Consider the following 24746-nt stretch of genomic DNA (forward strand, 5'->3'; position numbering starts at 1 on the left):
CTTCTCACTCCCCCTTCCCCCGCGGTCCCTTGTCCCAACCCTGTGGTCCCTTATCACTCCCCCCACCCCGCGGCTTTTTCCCATTGCGGTCCCCGGGGTTTCTCTACCCCTGTCCCCTGCCTCCCATCCCATTGGCCGCGGCTCATGTTCCCCGACCGCCCCCGGCACGGGGTATAACCGAGCCCCCCGCTCAGTACCCCGGTGCCTCAGGGAACACGCTCCCACAATAAACATGTGTTTGCACCCGAGCCCCATGTTGCTATTTTGTCTGTTCCCGCGCTATAACTGAGCCTCGCAGAGCAGAGGGGAAAGCGGTCGCCGCCTCTCCTCCCCTCCTCGCCGTGCTGCCCACAGGCGCCCGCTCGGAGCCGATCTCACACGGCAACAGTGAAGAATTCAACAATTCAATTGTGATATTGGGCCTCATCTTTATCTCTGTATACATGCACAGGCACAAAAGAAAGGTTCTTGGTGATATCCCAGAGATAAAGCAAGTTAAGGGGCAATAATGATATAAATTTTGCACTACTGAACAGGCACTACTCTGACATTTTCCAGTTTCCCTCCACCAGACTAATATTTCTTCCCCAATATTAGCAATAGGGTAAAGATTGTGTGGTGTTTGCTGCACATACAGAGGTACTGTAAGAGGAGAGCCTACCTAGATAGGAGTCATATAAAGCAGTACAGATAAGTAAGCATGATATTCCTGGTTAGAGCTGAGGTCTCAGAGATTGGACTTGAGTTATGAAGCCCCTTTATAGAGTTAATGTATGCAAATTTGTAACTAAACTCTCTGAAGTTCAGCAGGGACAGGCTACGAAAATTTTAGAGGAAAATTAGCTTTGCTTTGATATTTAAACCTGAACCTTAACAACACAGCTGCAACCAAATCCAGTTGCACGAAACTAATTCAAATTACCAGAGCGAAACAAGTTTCAGTGACCATGGAGAATTTGTACATTCCCTGTTCACATCCATATTTGGTGACTATGTCTGCCTTTTCATGACCTGACAACCTGGTGAAGTTTTGAAAGGGCCATGTGCTGTATTTGGCCTTTTATGATAAGAACTTCAACTGATAAACATTGTAATTCTCTTCTTTGACTCCTTCCAAAGGCATTGAAGAGGTTCAAAGCCTTACATTATTGAGCTTAGGAGACTAGTTTGCATACATTTTAAATTTCTGTTGCTTATCCATAAACTGATGAACTTTGGTGGTTCATTACCTTCTTACCATTGGAATAGAATGCAGTTCTCATCATCTGTTGGCATTAATGCCTGGAGTCAAACAGGGTAGGATGTGTTTGGACAGCAAAGCACTCTCTTCAGAAATATAAGCTCATCACAGAGCAAAAGCTATTAAGCAAAGAATTTGAACTGATTGAAAACTTTTTTCTTTCTGGATTGTGTCTTGGTGTCTGTCAGAATCTGTGGGTATTGGTGATTCCGAGATTGTAGAAAGTCTTTGTCTTTCTGCCCCATTGCCAAAGAAGAAGCCATAATTCGTCTGTGCTGTTTTCAAGGTTGTTTATTCTTGCTTATCTATAACATGTTCTGCTGCCCTGCCACAGGTCTGTCCTGCAGGGCAGCGTGCGGGGCTCTGCCCCCAGTGGGATGTTACAAACATTATATACCAGAAACTATGTGTGCTATATTTACAATAATGTGCCAATATCTATCATCTACATTGAACAGTGTGTCCCCAGCCTAAACCAATAGAAAAATGCCAACACTACAGTGAAACATGGAGGGCATGAAGAAGGAGGAAAAGGGCAAGACACACCCAATTCCTCTATCTTGTCCCCTCTGAACCCCTAATCTAGAAACCTAAAATTTTACTTTTGCACCCATGCCACACTTAATTATTACTCTTATCAAACACTCAGAGCTTGTAATTCATCCTGTAAGATTGAAAACTCCTCTCCATGGACAGAGATCACAGACAGTATCTCTCAGGGCTCTGTACAGAGGGAAGCCCTGGATTCCCACAGGTGTCTATTTCTCCAGGTAATTTATACTGGTTATAGTTTTATATACAAGTTTTAAAAAGGTAAGTTGCTGCAGATCAAGAATAAAAAATTATATTTATTATGCTATGCTTAGAATCAGTAGGAAGTTGTTAAAAAGATATTGTAACTGTATGGAATAAAAACTAAAGAAACTATCAGAATAATAGCAATTAATTTGCAACTTTGGTTGTTCTTACCTGGTTTTATATTAAAGAAAGAACAGAATTTCAAAGGTCATTTTTCTATATTTCAATGCAGCCAGGCTGATGAGGAAGGACAAACACTTGAAAAATGAAGTTGCACAAGGTGCTTGAAAATAAATATTGTTTCCTTAAAGTGTTTAATCATGCTTTTCAAAACCACTTCCTCTGGTCATCTAACCACATAAATCATAGTAAAAGATTAAAGACAAAGTTCAATTGCACCAAATTATATGTGACAGTTTCCCTGACATTGATTACTTTTCATTAAAGAGGAAGTAATTCGACGCTCAAGCTGCTGTGTTTCCCAGAGGGTTTTATTGAGGGAAAAGCGAAGTCGGAGGTGCAGGGAGACACCCTCTCAGGAAGAGAGCGGGCTCTGAGCGCAACCGTCCCGCGGGCGGGGTGAGGTATATATCAGAAACAGGATCAGAGGGTCAGGATATAAACCAGCCAATAATGGACCGATACAGGGGTGGAGTAGGGATGACTGACGGGGTGAGGACCGATGGGGACAGGGGAGAAGGGGTGGCTAACAATAGGGAACCAATGAAAGCATAAAGAACAAGGAACATTCCAGAACAAAGGGATAGCTCAACCGATGATGGACATGAACAGAGATAGATGATTGACATCGGGGGAGGGCATCTCAGGTGGACTAACCCCGGGACCCCCTCCCACACATTCCCAGACCTATGCACAGCCCCAAAGCAGGTAGAAAGAGATTTGAACAACATTTTCAAGTTAGTGTCTTAGCATGTAACTGACAATTTGGAGTGCTGAAAAGCAGAGACTTTGGTAAAACTTCATATGTTTAAATGATTTTAAAGTATTAGGTTTAGACTAGCTCAAGTGCAGGGGACAGCAAAGGACAGATAAAAATGCCTAGGATATATTTGGTTTATTAACTTGGATCATTTTTTTAAAGTTAAGTCTCTCTCATTCTGTCATTAGAACTAATAGATTAACCAGTCTTTAATGTTAGTAAAAGTCAGGATTTAATTCACTAGCTGTGCCAAAGAAGTGTCAATACCAGCATGACTCTTGGTAAGGTGGTAAATTAAGTCTTTCCCTTCTCTGTTTAACATTTTCCATTATAACTACAATGAGGAGATTTAATGAAGCACAAGTCTTGTTGCTCTTTAATGCAGATGTGCTCTTCAAGAACTTTATCTTCCTCGCTGTTTCTTTTCTCCTTCATTCTGCTTGGCATTTTCAACATCCTTCTCAAGCATTTTTTACTGAATTCATGTACATCTTTTAGAGTAAAGAATAGTCAACACTCTCTGGAAGTAGTTGTGCTGTTTGTGTCTGGCTGGGGTGATAACTTTGCCTGTGCTCTTAGCTGCTTGTGGGCAGACCCACCTTCTAACATACCCCTTAGTATTGCCAGAAGTCCACATCATTTTCCAACTGGGTTTCTCCACTTGGAAAATATAGTAAGACCCTTTGGCATAACTTCTGTAAGAACTTATTTTGGCCATGGAGGTATTACTTCAAGAGTCAAGAGATGAACTCCAGTATAAGAGAAGACATTGAAGCTGTTGGCAGCACCCCCACAAAGCCTCTTTCCACAGACAGGTTTCCAGCAGCATTTTCCAAACTGCACACAAAAGCCATGTTTCCTTGGTGGTTGTGCTGAAGCACACTTGGCATGACCCTGACCTACTTGAAAAAGGGAAACTTATGGTTCAAGCAGATACCTGCAAGTTTAGCCAAGAAGTCATGAGTAAGTATTTACTCTGTAAGTAAATAAAAGGCCCCCTAATTAATTAGGCTCCCTAATTAAAAGGGGTCCTCCCCACAAGTATTTAACTTGGGGTGCAATCTTAAAACAAGAAAACTACTTTCTTCATGCTTACTTGTGGAAAAAAATTATCTAGCTACAGTCAGGAGTAACAAGTTGAATACAGGCTCTTTTCCCAAAGTTTGTCTACATTTTAACTGAATGAAACCATTGTACCTTCTTTTCAGTTTAGCTGAGCAGGCTACAGAACACGTAGATTTTCTGGCCCAGAATAGAGAAAAAATGGTCAAGATTTGTTTAGAGAACATTTTCGGCTGATTGCTGTTAAAATTAAACTTAGGGCCAACATCAATTGCAACAGAGCAAAGGACTTTTCGAGTCCTGCTAGCCAAGAATCTTGGATATCCCAAACTAAACAGCTCCAAATCTCTACAAAAAATACCATGGCCACAACACATTGGATACTAACCCTATTAAAAAAAAAGTGAACATTTCAGTGAGATCTGAATTTCTCTATTGAGTTCAGATATTTTAAGATTATATTTGATTCTGGAATTTCCCATATTCACAGCCATTCAGCTGCAGCTAAGCAGAGTAGACACTTTTAATCCTGCCTGGTTAATGACACAGGTTTTCTCAGTGCTAGCCTCAACAGAAGGTCACTCTGATCAGGTTGACAACTGGTACTGTAAACCAAGTAATAACTCAGAAAAGCTGTAAATATTGCATTTGGTCCAACTATAGCTGCCTTCATATAAGGGTTACAACCCTGATTTTTCCACCCACTACTTGCCACACAAATGTTGAAAGTATCTGATCATATTGAGCAGTCAGGCTTCCACACAAATGTTTTACATCTAATATATTTGCACAACCCTTGCAGACGAACCTCCACTTATATTTTTCAGAGACATTTGTGCTCATTTTGCTCTAATTTCATTAGATTCTGAAAATAGCATGTTTAAGGTAATGAAGAGAACCCTGCCAAGAGCACCATGTCAGGATAATGAAGTAGCATGGTTTTCAATCTGGTGTTGGCTCACATTACTTGGTTTTGAAAGGAACTACAGAGAGAGCACAAGGGAGATTATGGATTCCAGGCCTTATTACAGGAAGCACACCTTCATCTTCAGGTTTGAAACTGACTCTAGACAAGCCAGCTGGGCAGACATCAATCTTCCATACCATGTGCATTCCCATGGTTATCAGGGAGAATATTCTCATTGCATTCAGATTCCTCTTTTGCAACCAAAGGCTTTGAGGTTCCTGGAACATTAGAGGAGAAAACCTGGAAATTTGACTGAACACCATATTTTACAGAAAGCCTCTACCTCTAATTCCTCTACCCCTAATTCAAAGTGAATCAAGGAAATAGTGACAAGCACTCTGCACACTTCTCTTAAAGCAATTACAAGCTTAAGAGAGAAAAACCAAAAAATTTCAGAAAGGATTATTCAGAAGGACCTACAAGTACCTAGCAAGCTACCTACACTCTGTATTATTTTATGCTGCCTGCTCTTATTTTGTTATTGTTTCCCGTATATTAAAAGTGTAGCTCAGGCAGTATCCTAAAGATTAGGGAAATTAAAATTTCTGGCCCTGACACAGGAACACTTTTGACTGCAATTCGCTCTACTCCATTTACATTTGAGTAAATTACTTGGAGAATTTAGAAATACTTTATAGCCTCAGAAGAACTGCATATATGGCTCCAAGATTCAAAATTCTCATGCACTCATGCTACACACTCAAATATTTCAAACATGCAAGAGGAGAATGTGCATCCTCCATCTGCACACCTCTTCTCCCATATCATCAGGTACTGCATTCTAATCTTCCAATGTACACTGAATTTCAGCCATTTCAGTGGTATCACATCCCTTTGGAGCACGAGATTTTGCTTTAAATGAGTCATGTTCCATTCAGAAAGAAAGGAAAGGCACCTCTCTGCTCACCTCTCTGCTAAATTCTTGTTTATCTGTTTTTTCTGAGGAGGTAATTCTCCAAACAGCAGAATTTAAATTTTGACTCTTGGTTCATCTCTATGTTGCCACTGTGGTATGGGGGATGAACACTTCCAGGTTTCTGTATGTTAGACACAGTGCCCAGAAGTGATCACTCCACATGTAAGATCTCTTTTGTACATGTGATATTCTGCCCTAGTTTATGCATTATGATATATCTCATAAAGGCCCAGGGTTCTTTGGGTTCATCTGAGTAGATTGCAGTGTCAAGAGAATTCACACATGTGTTCTGATACCAATCAGTCTTATATTTGCACATTTAGTAGGTCTAGTGGTGACACTATAAGGAGCCTATTGCTTTTAAACCATAGCTGGATTGGTTTTTACACTGTGTGTCAGAAACTGTGATGTACTCAGAATTTAAAAACACAAGAGGTACCAAAAATAGTTTATAAACTCTGGCACAACAGGAAAACGGACTTCTTGGGAGGACTGCTTGTGGGTATAGCTGCTTGAGAGTATAATCCTTTTAAGTTCTGCTAAACCCCATCTATGTTAGGTGGAATATTTTGTATATATGCACATATGTAGGAAAGTAGATAGACAGAAGTATAGATACATTGAAATATGATTAAATAAATATATATATATTCTTCCATCACTTCTATTTTTCAACAAATCAGCTGTGACTCTTCTGCATTTAACATTTTAATACATCTTGTAGATGCATTAGTTATCTGGAGAAAATGTAAATGAAAATTAATAATTTATTATGCCCAGTAAAAAAAGCACCTCAGATTATATATCTTATCTAAGTCACTACTCTAAGCAGAGAGCAACTTTAATGTTGAAATCTGACCAACACTTTGGTGAGGGGATGTGAGCTTTTCAGTTTGCTTCCTCACAACCTGTGTCCTCCAAATACTCTTTCACTAAAACATCATTACCTTAGAGGGTTTCAGAAACAAATGTTTTAAGAAATTGCTACTTAATTTTTTAATATTCAAACATCATTTTCTATTATCACTCAGACAGGCCGACCACATCTTTCCTTCCTTGTCTGTTTTAGTTTGCTAGAAAAACTGCCACTACTGAAGGGAAAGTTAAATACAGACATTCACTAGATAAGAAAATGAAGATTTCTTGAAATTGGCCTGATTTTTCCATTCTTTGGCCTTGCCTTCTCCTTCTCCTTCTCCTTCTCCTTCTCCTTCTCCTTCTCCTTCTCCTTCTCCTTCTCCTTCTCCTTCTCCTTCTCCTTCTCCTTCTCCTTCTCCTTCTCCTTCTCCTTCTCCTTCTCCTTCTCCTTCTCCTTCTCCTTCTCCTTCTCCTTCTCCTTCTCCTTCTCCTTCTCCTTCTCCTTCTCCTTCTCCTTCTCCTTTGCTTTCCCCAGTAGTGCTCCCCCATCTAAACGCATAAGTTCAACTTCACCTCAACTCAGTACTTTTAGCATGACCCTGGGCAGAATTAATAAATCCACCTATAATTTACTAAAGTCTTTCACAATTGTCCTCTCAGCCAGTTCTGGTGGCCTATGATATTAAAAAATGTTTCTGTTACCTGGAAAGTGAGGATACAAATAGTGGACAGATCAGGATGAGAGTGACTGTGTTTCATGATTGAACTCCCAAGAAGCTTTATGGCAGGCATCACCAGCACCATCCTGTTTCACCACACCTAAAATAAAGCACTTACATATGGGACTGCAGACCCTCACCTTAATTAGAAACAACTTTAAATCAGAAAAATTGTGCAAAATAAGGGGACTGCACCTTGCTGAATTACAGGGCATGGCTCTTGAGAGAAATCACAATTAACCCAAGTCTGCCAAATAGGTGAGAAAAGGAGGAGAAGCACAAACGGCTTATGCTACTTCTTAAGAATATATCACGAGTATATTACAGAGTTTACTCTTAGGGCACATATTCTTCCATGGCACTTCATTAGACCAGCAACAGTCTCCTTGGAATTAGTCACTTGGCAAATGCAGCCTCCGGCTTATTTGGCTGTTAAATTGCCAAAGGGAAAAAAAAATATCAAAAGTTAAAATAAATATGTGGTTGAATACAGAGGATGTTCATTCAACACCACATGCTTTTCCCATGGCAAGGCATGATAAGAAGTTCTGAAAGAAGTGAAAGAAGGGAGAAGGCTTTTACAGAGATATGCACACCAAAAACAAGCAGAACTACCTTTTAATCCAGCTAACTCATGGTGATGGTAAGGTTATTGCTTATTCAGTGTCTATATTTCACATTTTGCATAGTGGTCCTGGTGACCTTTGTGAGGCATGTTGTAAAAAACGACAAACAACAACAACAAAAATAGACCTTACAGCAGAGAAAAAGGTGCTACACTACTTTGTTTGAATAGGGGCAATATCCCTAAGGATGAAGCACAGTGATGTATTTTCTGCCTGCTAGAAGTGTCTTCCAACAGACTGAGAAGATATTTTTAAAAAAATTACTTTCACATACACATGTTTATCATACCTTATTTTAAATTCAATAATAATGAAAATTGAAATTGAAAACAAAAGAAAATTACAGAAGTGCCCATTGTGTCCCTTCAACCAAAATGTGTTGAAAACAAACCTTGGGGTTTAATTGATTCTCAAAAGAATGGAATATGTCCACCATTCCTACAATAAAAACCAGAACAGAAGTGCTTAAAAGTTATCACTTAAGCTTATTTCTTAACTGGATGATTTGACAAATGCATCACATCACTTATGTTTGCTTAAACTACTCAGAGTGAAAGCTAAAATTAGCTTAAATTTCAGGCTCTCCCTGAAATCTTCAGACTCTTGTATCTAGTTGGAAATAGATGCTTCTTTGAACATGTTCATTAAAGCTAATTATTTGCACACATGTTTAATCTCCATTTATCATGGAAATTTTGGGGACATATATATCCATTTTTTGAAATTATTTTTCCGTTCAGAAATTATAAAACTTTAAACTTCTTTTCTTCAATTGTTATGCAGATCTCCAACATTACTTAAAGTATCTACACCCCTCTGAGCATTCTTGCTAAGTGTTGAGAGGAAAAGCTTGAAGAAGGCAGATACTCACAGGCAACATTAAAGTCAAAATAAATATCTTCATAATTTCTATAATTTATGTGAATGGGGATTTTTTTCCCCACTTGCACATACTTTACTACCGTGACATCACAATACATATCTTGAATTAGGCATACGCGTATACTCAGGAACTTCTAAATTTGAATATTTCCTGATGTATAATTCACAGCAGATTTTTTTTGTTTATTTAGATTTATGGTTCTGAAACAGGGGTTTAGAAACATTGGCTCAGCAGTCTTTTCTCAAGAAAAACAAAGGTATCATTTTAGAGTTTGATCCCAATTTCACTAGAAGAAGGAGAACAGAAATTTGGGATAGAGGGCTTTGACTCCAACTTATCTGTTTCCACTTTCAACATCTCACTCTATGTTACATAGAGATTAGGGTTTGCAGGTTTATGAACCCAAATGCTAATTTCTATTATTCTTTGCTCCATGCTTGGCTGTGTTTATCAGCCTATTAAGAAATTAATAGGTTCTAAGTACCTGTAATTGCTAATTTTAAGCAGGTAGAAGGAAGTGACAAGCCATATCATTGATGCATTTGAAAATATGTTAATTGTGTCTTTCTCATTATTTAGCTTACTTAACCACTTGCTAATACTACTTTATTAAATACAAGTCATGAGAGATTATGTCAGTATCTCAAAAATTTTATCTGAATTCCTTTGAAATGCCAGATGTTTTCTACTAATTGAAAAATAGTTTTCATAAGGATTTCTGTAGAGAGATCACCAATCAGAGATAAAATTAATGTACAATTGGTACACACTACTGACTGCTTTTCAACCTCAAATACTAATGAAGGTTAGGTATTTGAACTCAGCAGAGTGGTAACTAGCTTTCAGTAACAGCAGTGCTCGCCTAAGAGTAGAACAGCTGTCAATGGTTCAATTACACTTTTGTGGCAAAATATCTATGATAGTTGTAAAATGGCATGGAAGCAAGGGAGTATATTTTTCTCCCCAGCACATCTGGGTAACACTTACTAATGCTAACATTGACATGCCTGTGCAATGATGACTCTAAACTCCCCCCAGACTGCGAAAGGATGGGTTTGCTGTGTGTCAGAGTGCGTAAGGAAGCATAACAAACATCAGTGGTGTATCATATGGTAGTGCATTATGTTCCACATTCTATATGGAAACCTATATGCAATCCCGTAGGATCGTTCTCCATTTTAGCTTTTGGGAGGACACTGGATGTGGGATTTTTGGATGTGTAGGGAGCAATAGTTCTTTTAACACTTAAATGCCAAGTTTTCTGGTTTGATCTTTCATTAATGGGCTGCAATATCTTATGGGTGGGCTGAGATCTCATCTACACAAATTTTTTTTTTTTAATCCTCTACACTTTAAAGAGAGGAAGAAAGATGACAGCCTTTCAAGCAATAAATCCGGAAATATCTCTCTGACAGTGAATGTGAGCAAGAGACAGGCAAAGAAGAATGTGGAGGGAAAGAAGTGGGGAGAGTATATGCATATGCAAAAGCGTAATAGAGTTTCTTATATGGATGATCTGTAATTGCGTGTAAGTTGCATGTTGACTCCTGCTGATGAGAGTTTAACCATTCATATTCTATGTGGAATTCAAACTGGATTTTGTCTGACTTTATCATGACACTGAACATCCAACACTGAGTGAAGGATAAGGCTTCTATTCAGATAGTGCAAGAAGGTCTCTCATGCTCCATGTCTTTGGAAACCTGTGCCTAGATTCCTTCACCGCTGGGGACTTTCTTCCATGAGTGGTCCTGCTGGACCCCTAAATCAAGCTTAAATCCAGACCTAAAGTTAGCCTCAAGCTGTGTGTCAAACCAAACACATACTTAATGTTTTCAGATGTTTTCAATGTTTGGTTATCCTTTATAGGAAAGTCTTTATAGAAAGTCACAGAACCACAGAATCACATAATTCACTAGGCTGCAAAAGACCTTAGAGATCATCAAGTCTAAAATATGCTAAACACCACCTTGTCAGACAGACCATGGCACTGGGTGCCACATCCAGTCTTTTCTTAAACACCTCCAGGGACAATGACTCCAACACTACCCTGGGCAGCCTATGCCTATGCCCAATGATTCTTTCTGTAAAGAATTTTTTCCTAATGCTTACGTCCTGGTGCATTTAAGACAGTGTCCTCTCATCTTGTCATTGCTTGCCTGAGAGAAGAGGCCAACTCTTATTTAGCTCCAACCTCCTTTCAGGCAGCTGTAGAGAACGATAAGATCTCCCCTGAGCCTTCTCTTCTCCAGGATAAACAACTCCAAATCCCTCAGCTGTTTTTCATAGAGCTTTTTTTCCAGACCCTTCACCAGCCTAGTTACACTCCTCTGGATACGTTCAAGAATCTCAATATCTTTCCTAAATTGAGGGACCCAGAACTGGACATAGTAATTAAGGTGTGGCCTCACCAGTGCTAAGTACAGGGAAAAAAAGTCTTATGAAAGGGGAGAAATTACCTATATATGCCTTAGAAATAGAAAAAATGTTGCTAGAGTCTGCCAGATCAGTCTGTGTCTCACAAAACAGGATGGGACCTGACTGGTTGCAGACTTAGGATATATTATCTGTCTGTATCATACAAGCAAAAAGCAAGAGACAAAGGGAAACAAACATCCAAGCAAATCTAGATCAAAGACAAGATGGCAGTTTATGCAAAGCCTTTTTCTACATATTCTTTGAACCAATAGCATAAAAGAAAAGGTGCAAAGTCATTATACTCTAACCAATAAGAGAAGGACCCACATGGGTTTAACATTAACGAAAGGACTTCTGTGAACCTCAAACAATACACAATAATTCATTATATAAGACTGAAACTTTTTCTATCTTTGCAAAGCATATATCTAGGACTTTTCACAGTTCTTGTTCTTTCTTGTTCCTTATGATAAATGTATTCACTTGGTTTTTATTTTCCTAGCTTCCAATAAGAAGGTTTTGAAATTTCCCAGCCTTTCTCAGCTTTATGTCTGCTTTCTGGGGCCTTTTTCCACTTTCTAAAGTCTTTTACCTTTTTATATTCCTACACTAGAGTTCAACTCCATTTGACTCCCTTTCCATCCTTTAAACCAAAAATTAGAGTGAAGGTCCTGAATTCAGAATGCCCCACTAGTTACAACTTTTTTCCAGTGAAAAAGTGAAAGATTTGTCTCTTATTTCATTGCAGACTGGGCTTCATATTCTTGAAAGCAGAGTCATTCAGTGTGTAAATTCATATTCAAGGTACCTAGTGGAGACAAAATAAACCATAATGTCTTGAGAGAGAAAGCAATGAGAAAGGGATAAGGAGATGAAAATGTAGGGCATTGTTAAAGAAGGATAATCTTCATAATCCTATTTAGTTCTTTCAAACCACCATTTGATAATATAACCTTTATAATCAAGAATTTTTAAGTTCATTGAGTATCTCTTGGTGAAGTTATTTCTCATGGAACATTATCAATAATAAGACTGGATAAAAACAAGATCACCAACCAAGCAGGCATCTTAACCGCTTTCAAAAAAATGCAGAAGAGGGCCACATATTTCTGCAAGTGCTTGGTGAACCCTTCTTCTAAAAACACGTCTTAGTGTGGGTACAGTGTTTTAGGGTACATTGGAAAAATAGTCAGGAATCACTTGCAACATATCTGAAAAGCAGATCAGAGTAACAGGGCAATCCAGGAAGCCCTTTTTCTTGCAAGCAAGAAAATTTCCTTGAAAATTTCATTAAATTGAAAACATGAGAAATCCCACTGTGACGATGCTTAGAAAAGTAACTAGATCACAGAAAGGCTGAGACTAGAGACACCTCTGAAGAACTAGCCTAGCTCCCTTGCTGGTCTAGAGTAGGTTGCTGAAGACAGTGTGCAGCTGCATTTTGGATATCTTTAGGGATGGAGACTCCACCACCACTCTGAGAAACCTGTCCCATTTCTCAAAATCCCCCACAGGAAAAAAAGGTTTTCTTATGTTTAAATTAATATTCCTGTCTTTCAGTTTGTGCCCCTTACATCTTGTCCTGTCATTAGGCACACTGAGTCTGCCTGCATCTTCTTTACCTCCCCGTGAGGTGTTCAGGCATCTTGATACGGTCAGTTCCAGCCTTCTCTTCTTCAGGCTGAACAGTCCCAGCTCTCTCAGCCTGTCCTCTTAGAAGAGGCGCTCCAACCCTCTGATAATCTCTGTGATGCTTCTCTGGACTTCTTCCAGTCTGTCCATGCCACTCGGGGCAGGGAAGCCCAGGACCAGGCACTCCAGGTGCGGTCATTTCTAGATGTTGCTCCCTCCTTTGGCTGTTGTAGCATAATTTCTTGTAATCCTGCTCAACCTCCAACAGCTTTGACAGGCATATGAAGGTAAATGCACAACAAACAAGTAAAAAAGTAAAATAGCTAATGCCTCCCCATCCCTGCCCTCATCAGTTCTGCTTGCAACCTTGAGGATGATACTAGGGCTGTCAAGTCCCCCAAAAATGTTGCTGCACAAAATAACCCCACCACCCCTGTGTTTACAGAAATTATTTCAGAGAGTGTGAATAGGAGTCCAGAGAGACCTGGAGTTGGCCAAGTGAACGGTGACTCTAAATAAAGCAGGATAAATTTATGTAGATGCTGGTGCTGCAGAGTGTACAGAAGGCAGACGGGAACTCTACAATTTATACATATCAGCCATCAACTTTTCTGAAAAATAAAAATGAAAAAATATATAAGGAGGAAAAGGGGCAGCTAATGCAAAAGCCATGGTAGAACAGTCCAGAGACACAGAAGCTCAAGAAGAAAAAAAAAACAAGTAAAGAAAAACAAACATAGGAGAGAGAGCCATAACTTTTAAAGGTTGATTTAAGCTTGCAGGATAAAGCATACCTGCAACAAAAGAAAAGCAAGAGCTAGTTTGAGTAAAGGCTTGAAATCCAAACTGAGGAAAAAAGAAATGTTCTCCACTCTGTAAAATACACTTTCAGAAAGCAGAAACCAAGAAAACTTTGAAAAGGGAAAAAAAAATAGGCAGACATATCCAAATAGTGGCAAGAGTCAGGTGGACATATCACTGGCTTAAATACCTCTCTCATGAATCTTCACTGATTTTTTCTGCCTGGAAAATTTTCAGTAACAGCCTATTGATATTGATATACTAGTCTGGGCTCTACTAAAGGAGCTAACTGCCAAGCTTTGAGAAAAATGTGTGATTTTATCACAAATATCACTGACTGTTATGTTGATAATGCCTCTGCTACTGCAACAATGTGGTACAGGGAAATCCTTGTTTTGAGTTTGTATTTCCAAAGTAAGCTTTTATTCCTATCTGTGAAGAAAAGATTAAAGATACCAGCCCAAGGTTAAAAGTGCAGAAAACAAATAAAAAGTACTTCATATTTAAGCAACTATGTTTTTAAATGTTACAGAATGTAATTTTCAAGATTTTTGTAATCTTGATATTCATCATGCTTGAGCTCAGTTTCACTCCTTTCTCAAATTTCCTGCAACAGAAAAGCTAACAAATGCCATACTGTGTTTTTCTGATAAAAATCACCATCTCATACATACAAATCTAACAAATGGGGGGCCGGAGGGACAGGAAATGGAGGACAAAAATATGAAGGAAGTTTCTGAACTTCCTTCATATGGTTCAACTAATGGTTGAAATGTAGTGTCAGTTCACAATACAGAGGTTTCCATAGGAAAAATACTTGCAGAACTGAACTAGGGCATTTCTAGACTGTTTTATTTCCTTCTGTTAGCAGTTCTTCTGAGGAGGAGCACAGGTGTTAGCCTTCAGAAAGCAACTACTTGAGCTGGCACAGAGGTTCATTCCCATATCTGCTTGGTTGTAGCACCAGACTGAGGATTTAAAGATAAAATATGACCAATGGAACAGCTTTTTCCTCTTATTTGACTTCTGAGGTTGGAAAATAAAGGGAACATGAGACTAGATGAGCTGTATTTGGATGTTGATACAGTACTTTTGTGTTTTCAAGTTTCAGCATTTTTAAGGAAACTTACCTCAAAATTCACATTCAAATTTGTTTGGACAAAGTCAATCTTTTACAGAATTTGAATGGCAGAGTTAAGACTGAAAGACAGTAGTGTAAATTTTCAGAGGTACCCAGATAGTCATGGAAAACTAATTCAGTTAGTTTTGGTTCTATTTCAAGACTTCCTTATGTAGCATTTTAAAGTGAATAAAAATTACATTTGTGAAAGATGCAAATTATACTAAATGTAGAGAACCTGTAATACCAGTTAAGCCCGAATGAGGTCAAATGTCTTTTAGGAGATTAGAAAGACAGATTGATAAAATTTTTGACAATGCTCATTATATGTATTTCTGCCGAGTGGTGCACTAATGTTGGAGGCTTTCCCAAGGTGTAAATGTGCCATCACAAAGACCAAAGAAACCATAACAGTTAATGTAATCCTGGATTTGAAATCTCAGGATTTCAGATCCCACTCTCAACAATTTTTCCTCTTGGTATAAACGAAAGTGGGAAGAGGAAGCTGGACGTTTCTTAGATGACTGTGACAGGCACAGAAGAATTTGTCAATTATTATTTACATTCATATGCAATAATTTGCCTTCCCCTAGAGAAAAGCCATTTGAGAAAATTATATCAGAAGCAAAACAGCTTGAACAGTTTCTTGTATTTCTCCTGCATTTGTTTATATGCAAAATACAACTTTGTTTTGATTGTTAAAGTGAAAAGAATATCACTACAAACAGACCCTGCAAAGTTTTTCTGTTCATCCTTCCACCTTACAGAAAAGCCCCTCAGGCATAGTGTTGCAAGGCCTGAATGAACTCTCCATCAAATTATGCACACATTTTCCAGCTACACATTGTGAATTCTCTAAGTACTGCGTTCCACTCCTTTGGTCAGGAGTGACTCTAGGCTGTATAGTGTCCATTTTTGTTTGATGAGAAAACTCAGTAAGCTCCTTCAAGAGACCTCTTCAGACAGCTGTGCAAATTTTACAAAGACTTAACCTGGTTAAAGAATGTCCAGAACTGTCATTTTCCAAAGGCCTCAATGACTTCTGAGTAGTGATAAAAGTAACTTTGTGGCTTTTATCACTCAGGTCATCCTAGCAAGAAATTACTTCTTGAACTTTATCCATAATTTAACAACTTGATATGATACAGAAATGGTACATGCAGGAAATGAACTAACAATTCCTCTGCTAAAAACTCTCATTGGGAAAACCAGATGAATGTATAGGTCCATGATGCACATGTGTATTAGAATCACAGAATCAGAGAATATGCTGAATTGGATGGGATTAATCAGGATCATCAAGTTCAGTTCCTATTCCTGCACGGGACATCTCCAAGAGTCACAGCATGTGTCTGAGAGCATAGCCTAAAATGCTTCTCAATCTCTGCCAGCCTTGGTGCTGTGACCACTTCCCTGGGAACCCTGCTACAGTGCCCAACTACCCGCTGGGGGAAGAACTTTTTCCTAATATCCAATCTAAGCTTCCCCTGACACAACTTCAGGCCACTCCCTTTGGCCCCACAACTGTCACCACAATGAAGAAATCAGTCTCTTCCCCTCCTCTTCCCCTTCATGAGGAAGCTGTAACTACTCCTCAAGACTCCTGTTCTCCAAGCTGAACAGACCAAGTGACTTCAGCCACTCCTACAACTTCCCCTCCAAACCCTTTACCATCCTTGTGTCCCCCCTTTGCACTCTCTAATATCTTTCTTATATTGTGGCACCCAAAACTGCCCCAGCACTTGAGGTGAGGCTGCCCCACTGCAGAGCAGAGCAGGACAATCCCCTCACTTACCTGGCTGTGATACTGTGCCTGATGCCCCCCAGGACATAAGTGACCCTCCTGGCAGCCAGGGCACTGCTGACTCATGTTCAATTTACAATTGACCATGTCTCTTTCCATGGAGCTGCCCTTCAGTGTCTCTTTTCCCAGTCCACACACAACCAGAGTTGCCCCATCCCAGGTGTGGAATATGGCACTTGCCCTTGTTAAATTTCAGAGTTTTGCAGATGTTAAGACAACATGTCACAGTCTTTGTTTCAGAGGATATGTCAGTTTAAGGAGTACCAGTAGCCGGGGCATTATTCTCCATGCTGCCCCACAGTTACAGTGACACAATGGTTCAGTAAAGAATTTCATTCTAATATCAATTCAATCTAATTCAAACATACTCCAAGTTTGAAACCATTGTTCCCCCTCCCTACTTCTACAGCTCCTGATGAAGATTCCCTCTCTGTTCCTTATAGGCCACCTGAGGATACTGGAGGGTTGCTATGAGGTCTCCAGGCAACCTTCTCTTCTCCAGGCTAAACAGTGTCAACTTCCTCAACCTATCTTCAGAGGAGAGGTGTTCTGCTCATGTTTTAATGTTTCATTAGCTCTTAAAAAATTAAAAATGAATTGGTGTGATATAAAATTATTTTATGACTAAAGACATCCTGCTTTGCTCACATCCTACCATCAAAGTACATAAGCCAATCTTATTCCTGCCCTTACTTAAAATTTTTTGCATTTACAGGTGAAGAAATTAAAATGTCCACTAAATCTCTTGCAATGTCTTGTCTATTATTCCCTACAACCCCACTACTGCAGCTATAGGCAGACTCATATTAAGCAGCTACTAAAGTAAACAATTTGTTGTGGCATTTATGATTCACCCTGACCCTCTTGGCAAAAGGCAGGGATTCAGAGAAGAATCCAATTTCCTAAAGAGTGCTTAGTTCTGGCATATTCACCAAATGAGTCCACTCAGTTTTCATGAACTATGGCAGTGGGTTTTCATGAAATGAAAACATATATTTGAGGAAAACATTGGCAGCCACTAAATTCATCAATACCAGCCATTAGTTGCTTCTGATTTTTCTTTCAATAATTTCTCTGCAGCAAACTCATCCATCCAGTGTTCCATATTGTTTTCCGTTTATTCCTTTTCCAAGGGCAACCTTTGTTACCTCCATCTGCTGGTAAATAGAAAGGCTTCTTTTTTATGTACCTATGAACATATATGCTGAGCATATATGAACACATGGGAACAAGTAGTAGTGTGCTTTTATTCCTCTTTAGCCACATAGAAACAAGATTTTGTAGCTGTTAAAACCTTCACAAACCAACATTTCTGCTGCATTTCTGAGCCACAAAAAAATTTTACAGACCTGAAATAATAGCATGCCTAAAATTTGACAAAAGAAATTACCCCTCAATTGGTGTTTGAGAGAAATGTTGTAAGTAATGAGTAATTTCAATATTGTTTGCAGGTCTGGTGCTTTGCTAAAAGCAGAGGATACAGTCAGAACCTGTTCTAACACCATAGTGACATTAAGAATATATAATAAAGAGTCTTGAGTGTAATTAGACTCGCTCTTCTTTAAATGACATAGAAAATAGCTAGCAAACCTTTTTCTGTGTATTACAACCAATGTTGGCCGTTGCTTTAATTAGGGGTGTTGGTCTGGCAAACGAAGAACTTTGACAAAGGAACTGATTAAAAAAATTAGAGTAGGCACAGTTTCTTGTGCAAAAAACTTTGAAGATGCCTTCTGAGATTTGAAACTGCCTTTTGTAGCACTTAAGGAGCCAAGTGGCAAGATTATTTTATCTAAAAACTCTGCTACATTTGAAGTCATGTGCCTTGCCATGCAGATGATCAGGATAAGGTTTCTAAGAAAGAGCCATGCAACACACAGTTGCCTGCCATAAAAACAAGTTCTGAACTGCCATCTCCTCTATAAATATATGCTTCCAGCCATCCCAATTATCTTTGAGGCAATGGGTTTGGGATCAGCTGGGTTCTTCAACATCAAAAACCTGAAAGGGATCAAATTTTTAAAATTGTAGAGTATAAGCATAATTTGTCAATGACTGACAAATGCAGTCTGAATCATAACTGCAAGTTATAATAGCCCATAATTTCCCTTTGGCAGCAACCCTCCAAGGCTACTCTATCACACTGCTGTTGGAGTATGGGATGGAAAGGTCAGAAAAGCTTTTGGTTGGAAATGACCTCTGAGATCATGTAGTCTAACATTTGACTGATCACCATCTTGTCACCCAGACACCATGGCCCAATCATTTTGTGATCATCTCCAGGGACTGTGACTCCACCACCTCCCTGGGCTGCCCATTCCAATGTTTAATGACACCTTCTGTGAAGAAATTCCTTCTAGCGTCCAGAATTCCTTCTGATGTCCTGATGTCCAGATTCAATACCAACAATCCTTTTTCTGCAAAAGTACAAGAACCTTGCCTATCACCAACGTTTCTTCCAGAAAAATGCACTGAATCACCACAATATGCTTTCTTCGTAACTGATTCTGCAGATTTTATTTGTAAGTCAATGAGGAGCCCAAGTTTTGTTTAATTGCTCCATTTTTATTAATATTAATTCAATGCATTTTAAAGGCTGTTGTGGCTGGAACTAAAATGAGATTGTTACACTATTGAACATTTCTCCTTTAGGCTAACAAAAAGAAACCATCTCTTAACCTGATGGCAATGAAAGACAGTGAATGAATCACTGCTTGAGGAAACCAATTTATTTAGTCACGGTTATTTATTACTTTTCAGCACATGCTGTTAGTTCAATTACATACAAAACCTGAAGTTCTCTTCCAGTCTTCTTCCCTTCTCAATTTTTAAAAACACACAACAAACCAGAAAAGAATGACTAGAATCTGCAATGTAAGGCTGAACCCTTTAAGTTTATTGTGCGTCACTTTTTAAATTAAACTTTGTTTATTAAACTTCTGCAGCTAAAGTATAGGGATTATTAATCTTATTCAATAGCTAAAGATAGTAGAGTGAGGACAAAAAAGAAGAAATAAATAGTAAGACAAAGTGTTGATTGCAACATTTTACCGAGAAAAATACAGGGAGCTGCAAAGAGTGAATATTTTCTCCCATCTGCTTACAAAGGAGTAAGAAATGAAAATTCCTAATTTTTGTACATGTGCATGTATGTAATTTAGAACATTAATAGTAAATGTATCTGCCATTTCACAATATAATCACAGATATATAAAACAAATCATAATCAGTTCAAGTAACACCCTTCCTCCTGCTCTTTGTTTCCTACATATTCTTTCTTTAAGACATCATGAGAGCAGAAAACAGAATTTTTGTTCCTCATGAGAGGATTCTCTGTTTTTTGGTTAATATTGCAATTAACAGGGGAAGCTTTTCTTATTAACAATATAAATATAAAAGGAAAAAAAAATAATATAAATATGAAACCTTCTGGTCTGAGGACAAATTGGCATCTGCTTAGTACCGTTGCTGAAGTAACAATAAAGTTACTGTACCCAAAACAGTTTTAGAAGATTAAAGGGATAGTCTGAATTGCAACTCCAGCTACAGTTACACATCAGCTTTGTGTACTGCCTACTGATTCTTGACCCTGATTCCAGTTTGCAAGGATAAGCATGTATTATATACCAAAAATTTCAGGGGCTGCCATTAATCACTGGCCCTCACTTTGGGTAAATTAATTCCTTTTGAGCAGTTGAAATTTAGTGAAAAATACTGGGACCACTACTTTTCTTCTGCAGCGAGTGGAGGTATAATTGGGGGCCCAAGGGTTCCCTGTCCTTACTTTTTTTTAAATTATTATTATTATTTTTTTGGTTTGGCTTCCCAATACAAATTTTAATGTTAATTTAGGCAACAGTCAAGTAATATATTTTTTTAAAAAAACAGTCCACTGAAAAGTATTTCAGACATTCATATTTTTGATGTACAATTCTTTCCATACAACAATAAAAATCTTAGTTAATTTCATTCTCAGCTCTCAGATAGCTTTTTTATTAAAACAATCCAAATTAGAAAAAGTAGAAGGAACGGGATTCACCAGGCTGGACTGTAACCAGCAAAAGAGGCACAGACGCCTGCAGAGTCTCATTATTCATGCTAAGGATACAAGAGTCACCAACCAGAAATTTAGTAAAACCATCATCTACTGATCCCTCTACCAGTTTATTTCACCAAAGGAGAGTAATAATTTACTTATGACAAATATTACCATGATAATATATATATACGAACAATGAAAACACTGAAATTTTCTTAATGTGCTCTCCTGCACATACTATTTTTTGAAAACAATATGCAGATTAGTGAGTGGAAAAAGTGAAGAAACTCCGCTATTATGTGATCTAATGCTACTATTTGGTAGGAAGATATATATTTGAATGGTCTAAATTCTACCTAATCTTGATACCTAACTCTTTCTACAGAGTTGTAGCTCTTCAGAGGTATACAAACAATGTAAAAAAGGCTCAGTAATTTAAAGGAAATTTATATTGCCTAAATAAGGTCCTACTATAGTAAATGCTATCTATTTTAATTTCCTTGGAACAGTATCAACAGCTCTTCAGCATTTCAGTACAAAGATATATTCCATAAGAAATCTGTTTCTTTAAAATACCTTTTTTTTACACATTTTAAAGAAGGGAATATATTAATAAAGTTGTTTAGATCCACTAAGTGTTTAAAAGCTTTAGTAGAAAGTGAGGATAGAAAAGATATTACCTGCCTTTACAGTGGCAGGTAATATCTTTTTCAGTTAATTTTCCAATACTGCATCTGATACACGGTAACAACCCCACAGCCAAGGGTTGTAAAGTAGGTATGTATTTATTCAGTGCTGGACACAGGGAGATAAAATCTTCCCAAATCCTGTGTACCCCAGCTTCCCCAGTTCCCTTATTTATACACAAAAGTAATGCATATTCTATAGCACCTATAAATATTCAGAACTAACCCCACCTATTCTCCGCATGGTATGGAAATTAGGTGCAAATGAGTAGTTCGTTCTTTATTGAGTCAGTGATCTCAAAAATGAGCCTAGGGTCCAGTGACCTAAACTTTCCATAGTCTTCCTCACTACTGAACTTTCGAACTCAGATGTCTTTGCATACGCAGTCGCCCTTTTGCTTCGCATCTTTAGCAAGCTTAGAAATTTCCGTCAGAGGCCACCCTTCTTTTTGCCGTCTCAGCATAAGTTTAATAGGTAACAGGTTTTCTTCAGAGGGTCCCGAATGAACTTAACATACACCATATGTTCACATATCATATTGCCTAAATCATTCTAAATTCCCTATTAACCCTTAAATGCACTGTTTCACATCCACTTGAGCTCCAGCATAGTCTATGTCAATGCCCTGATGAGGCCTAGAAAGCAAGTTGAAGAAGATATCAAACAATGCTTCCAAGTTTTGTTTGGGATCTAGAGCAAATGGCTTCCTGAAATGGCAGTTTGTAGCAAAGCAATCTGATGACTGTAGCAATACATGAACTGGTGCAAAGAAACAGGGGACTAAAGCAGAAGCACTGGGATACGCATTGTAACTGGGATATGCTGTGTATAGAGAATCCCCTTTTTGACACTACATGTTGTTAAATCTTGATGAAGAGCAACCTACACGTCCCCAGTTACAGCAAACTGTGTTATTGCATCCTAGGTCTGAGGAGCCATGCTATGACTGAAGTAACCAGGTCTCGGCCTTTCTACTGATCTCATGACAATCAATGAGAGCATAACTTTATCCTTCAACTTTTCAAATTTGTTATCAAAGTACACAGAAAATTAAGTTTTTCTTTGCTCCTACACTGTATTTTTCTAAATTGCAAGTCATTCCCCTTTACTATTCTTTTCCTGTTCGCTATTATGTAGGGAAAAATACTGCTTACAAGTTGTTTATACAGTTTGGACTCTGCTCTTAGTACCTTACTCTTTGAAACAGACATTGTTAAAACAACACAACCCCCTAGTGTGGATGTAATCCAAAAGTTTAATTCAAATACAATTATGAGGCACCAACTTTCACCAGACTATTTGTAGTAACAATTACACAGACTTCAACAAAAAACCTCTAATGTAATGACAACACAAATGAAAAACCCAAAACCATACACACAGAAAATCTCCACCAGACAATAACCAAGAATGTAGATTTAATAAAAATTGAATAGCTAAAACGGCTTATATTTGGAGCAGTTAAGCTAATATTTTTGAGCGAAGATCTACATGATTTCAAAAAGACAGAATTAAGTCACGGACCTTATTTCTGATGCCTCATATCTTAAGAAGTGGAAGAACACGGATTATCACTTATGTGATATAATCCAGCAGTTGGGTTTTCACTACTCATTCTGTTGTGCCAACACAGTAAATTCAATCAGAATGCTGCAAGAAGCAGATGGGCAGGATTCCCTGCATGAATAAGTTTCCTGGTGTGGTTCTGTACATATGCACATTAACACTAGCTGCACAACAGCAGGGAGAGGACCAGGACACAGCCTGGGAATAAGCAATCACACCAAAATGTATGCATAGTTCCCCACCAGCATTCATATTCAGCTTAAATGTCCTTCCCAGTACTCTGTTTCTGCCTGCCTTTAAGGCTAGCGTCAACATGCTTAGACTAAACACACTTTTCTAGTTGTGTCTCTCATCCTGTGCCTCTCTGGCAACCTTTATCTGCATCTGTTCCACTCCCAGTGGGTAGGACTTCAATACAATCATGCAGAACTGTACACAGTATTCCAGTAAAGTGAAGTTGAGAGTTCTTAACTAAAGCAGGATTGACTGGAGTCTGGAAACACAAGATGGAGTCCAAGGCTTTAGATTATGACAATTCATGGCTTTGCAAAACCATTAGATAAAAAAAAAAAAAAAAAAAAAAAAATCAATTTTGAGATTAACAATAATCAACAATCCCAGGGACAAAGTTACCTTTACTCACTGTTTAAAAAGATGATGCAATGAATGAACAAATGAACATGTTCCAGTCTCTGTTTATATTTGATTTGAGGTTTCCTTTCATGTTATTATTGGGCTGTATAATGCAGCAAATATGTAATATTTAGATTTAAATTTCTGTGATCTTTCCTTACCCGACTACAGAGTGAGGTTGATTAAGTGGTATGTGGCTAGCCCTTTCTACAAGCAGTAATTTTTCTTCTCCTTTTAGGTATTCTGTTTACACATTTCAATATTAACGCTAAAAAAGGGCCAAAAAACATGAGATTTCAGCCCCTCCCCACAAAATCAAGTATTTTAACATCTATATTTGGCCACAAATAAGGTGAACAAACCTTTTTTCTTCTCTACATATGCTGCAGATTTACTTAGAAATAAACATGAAGGTTTGTACTACTGGGACTAAATTGCAGGAGTTTATAATCAGTTTTTAATTTGGTGACAATACTCCTGAAATTATGTTGTTCTTATGTTTCTGGATCAATTAACTACCTCATCTCCCTTCCTGACTAAAGGGCTTATTTCACAATTAATCTTCAATTATCTTCTATGAAAAGGGCATATTTACCAGCATCAGTGATCTCATAAAGCTCAATCAATGTTTATAATTTTAAGACAGGCACATAAAATGCCATATAATAACTTACTATGCACTCATGTACATAAAGCCTTTCTTCAGCTGATGCTTTTATAGAATGCTTCAGCCACAGAAGAAAAAGAAAGCAACTTTAGTTACAGTTAACTGCTTTTGTAAACATTATTTATAAAAATAATAGTGATAACCAAACAACCATTTACAAACTTTAGAGTTCTCACACTGTACTGGATCAGCTGGTAAAGACACTTTTGTCCCACTGCAAGATTTCCCCGAGGTGGCTGCTGTTTTTGACACTGTGCTCCTTTAAACAGACAAGGCTGCAGTAAAGTGCTACCCAGCTGACTCCTTCAGCAAGATTCACAATGCAGTGTGAACTGCATCTCAACAGTATCCAGTCAGAACACCAGCATCT

General features: G+C 38.3%; 1 protein-coding gene across 2 annotated transcripts in view; it reads right to left on the reverse strand.

Annotated features, from left to right (window-relative positions):
* The window catches only part of CAAP1 (caspase activity and apoptosis inhibitor 1), an 86209-nt gene that overhangs the window by 42372 nt on the left and 19091 nt on the right, over window positions 1-24746 (reverse strand). The window lies entirely within an intron of this gene.

The sequence above is a fragment of the Taeniopygia guttata genome, chromosome Z (assembly GCF_048771995.1).
Source record: "Taeniopygia guttata chromosome Z, bTaeGut7.mat, whole genome shotgun sequence".
NCBI classification, from domain to species: domain Eukaryota; kingdom Metazoa; phylum Chordata; class Aves; order Passeriformes; family Estrildidae; genus Taeniopygia; species Taeniopygia guttata.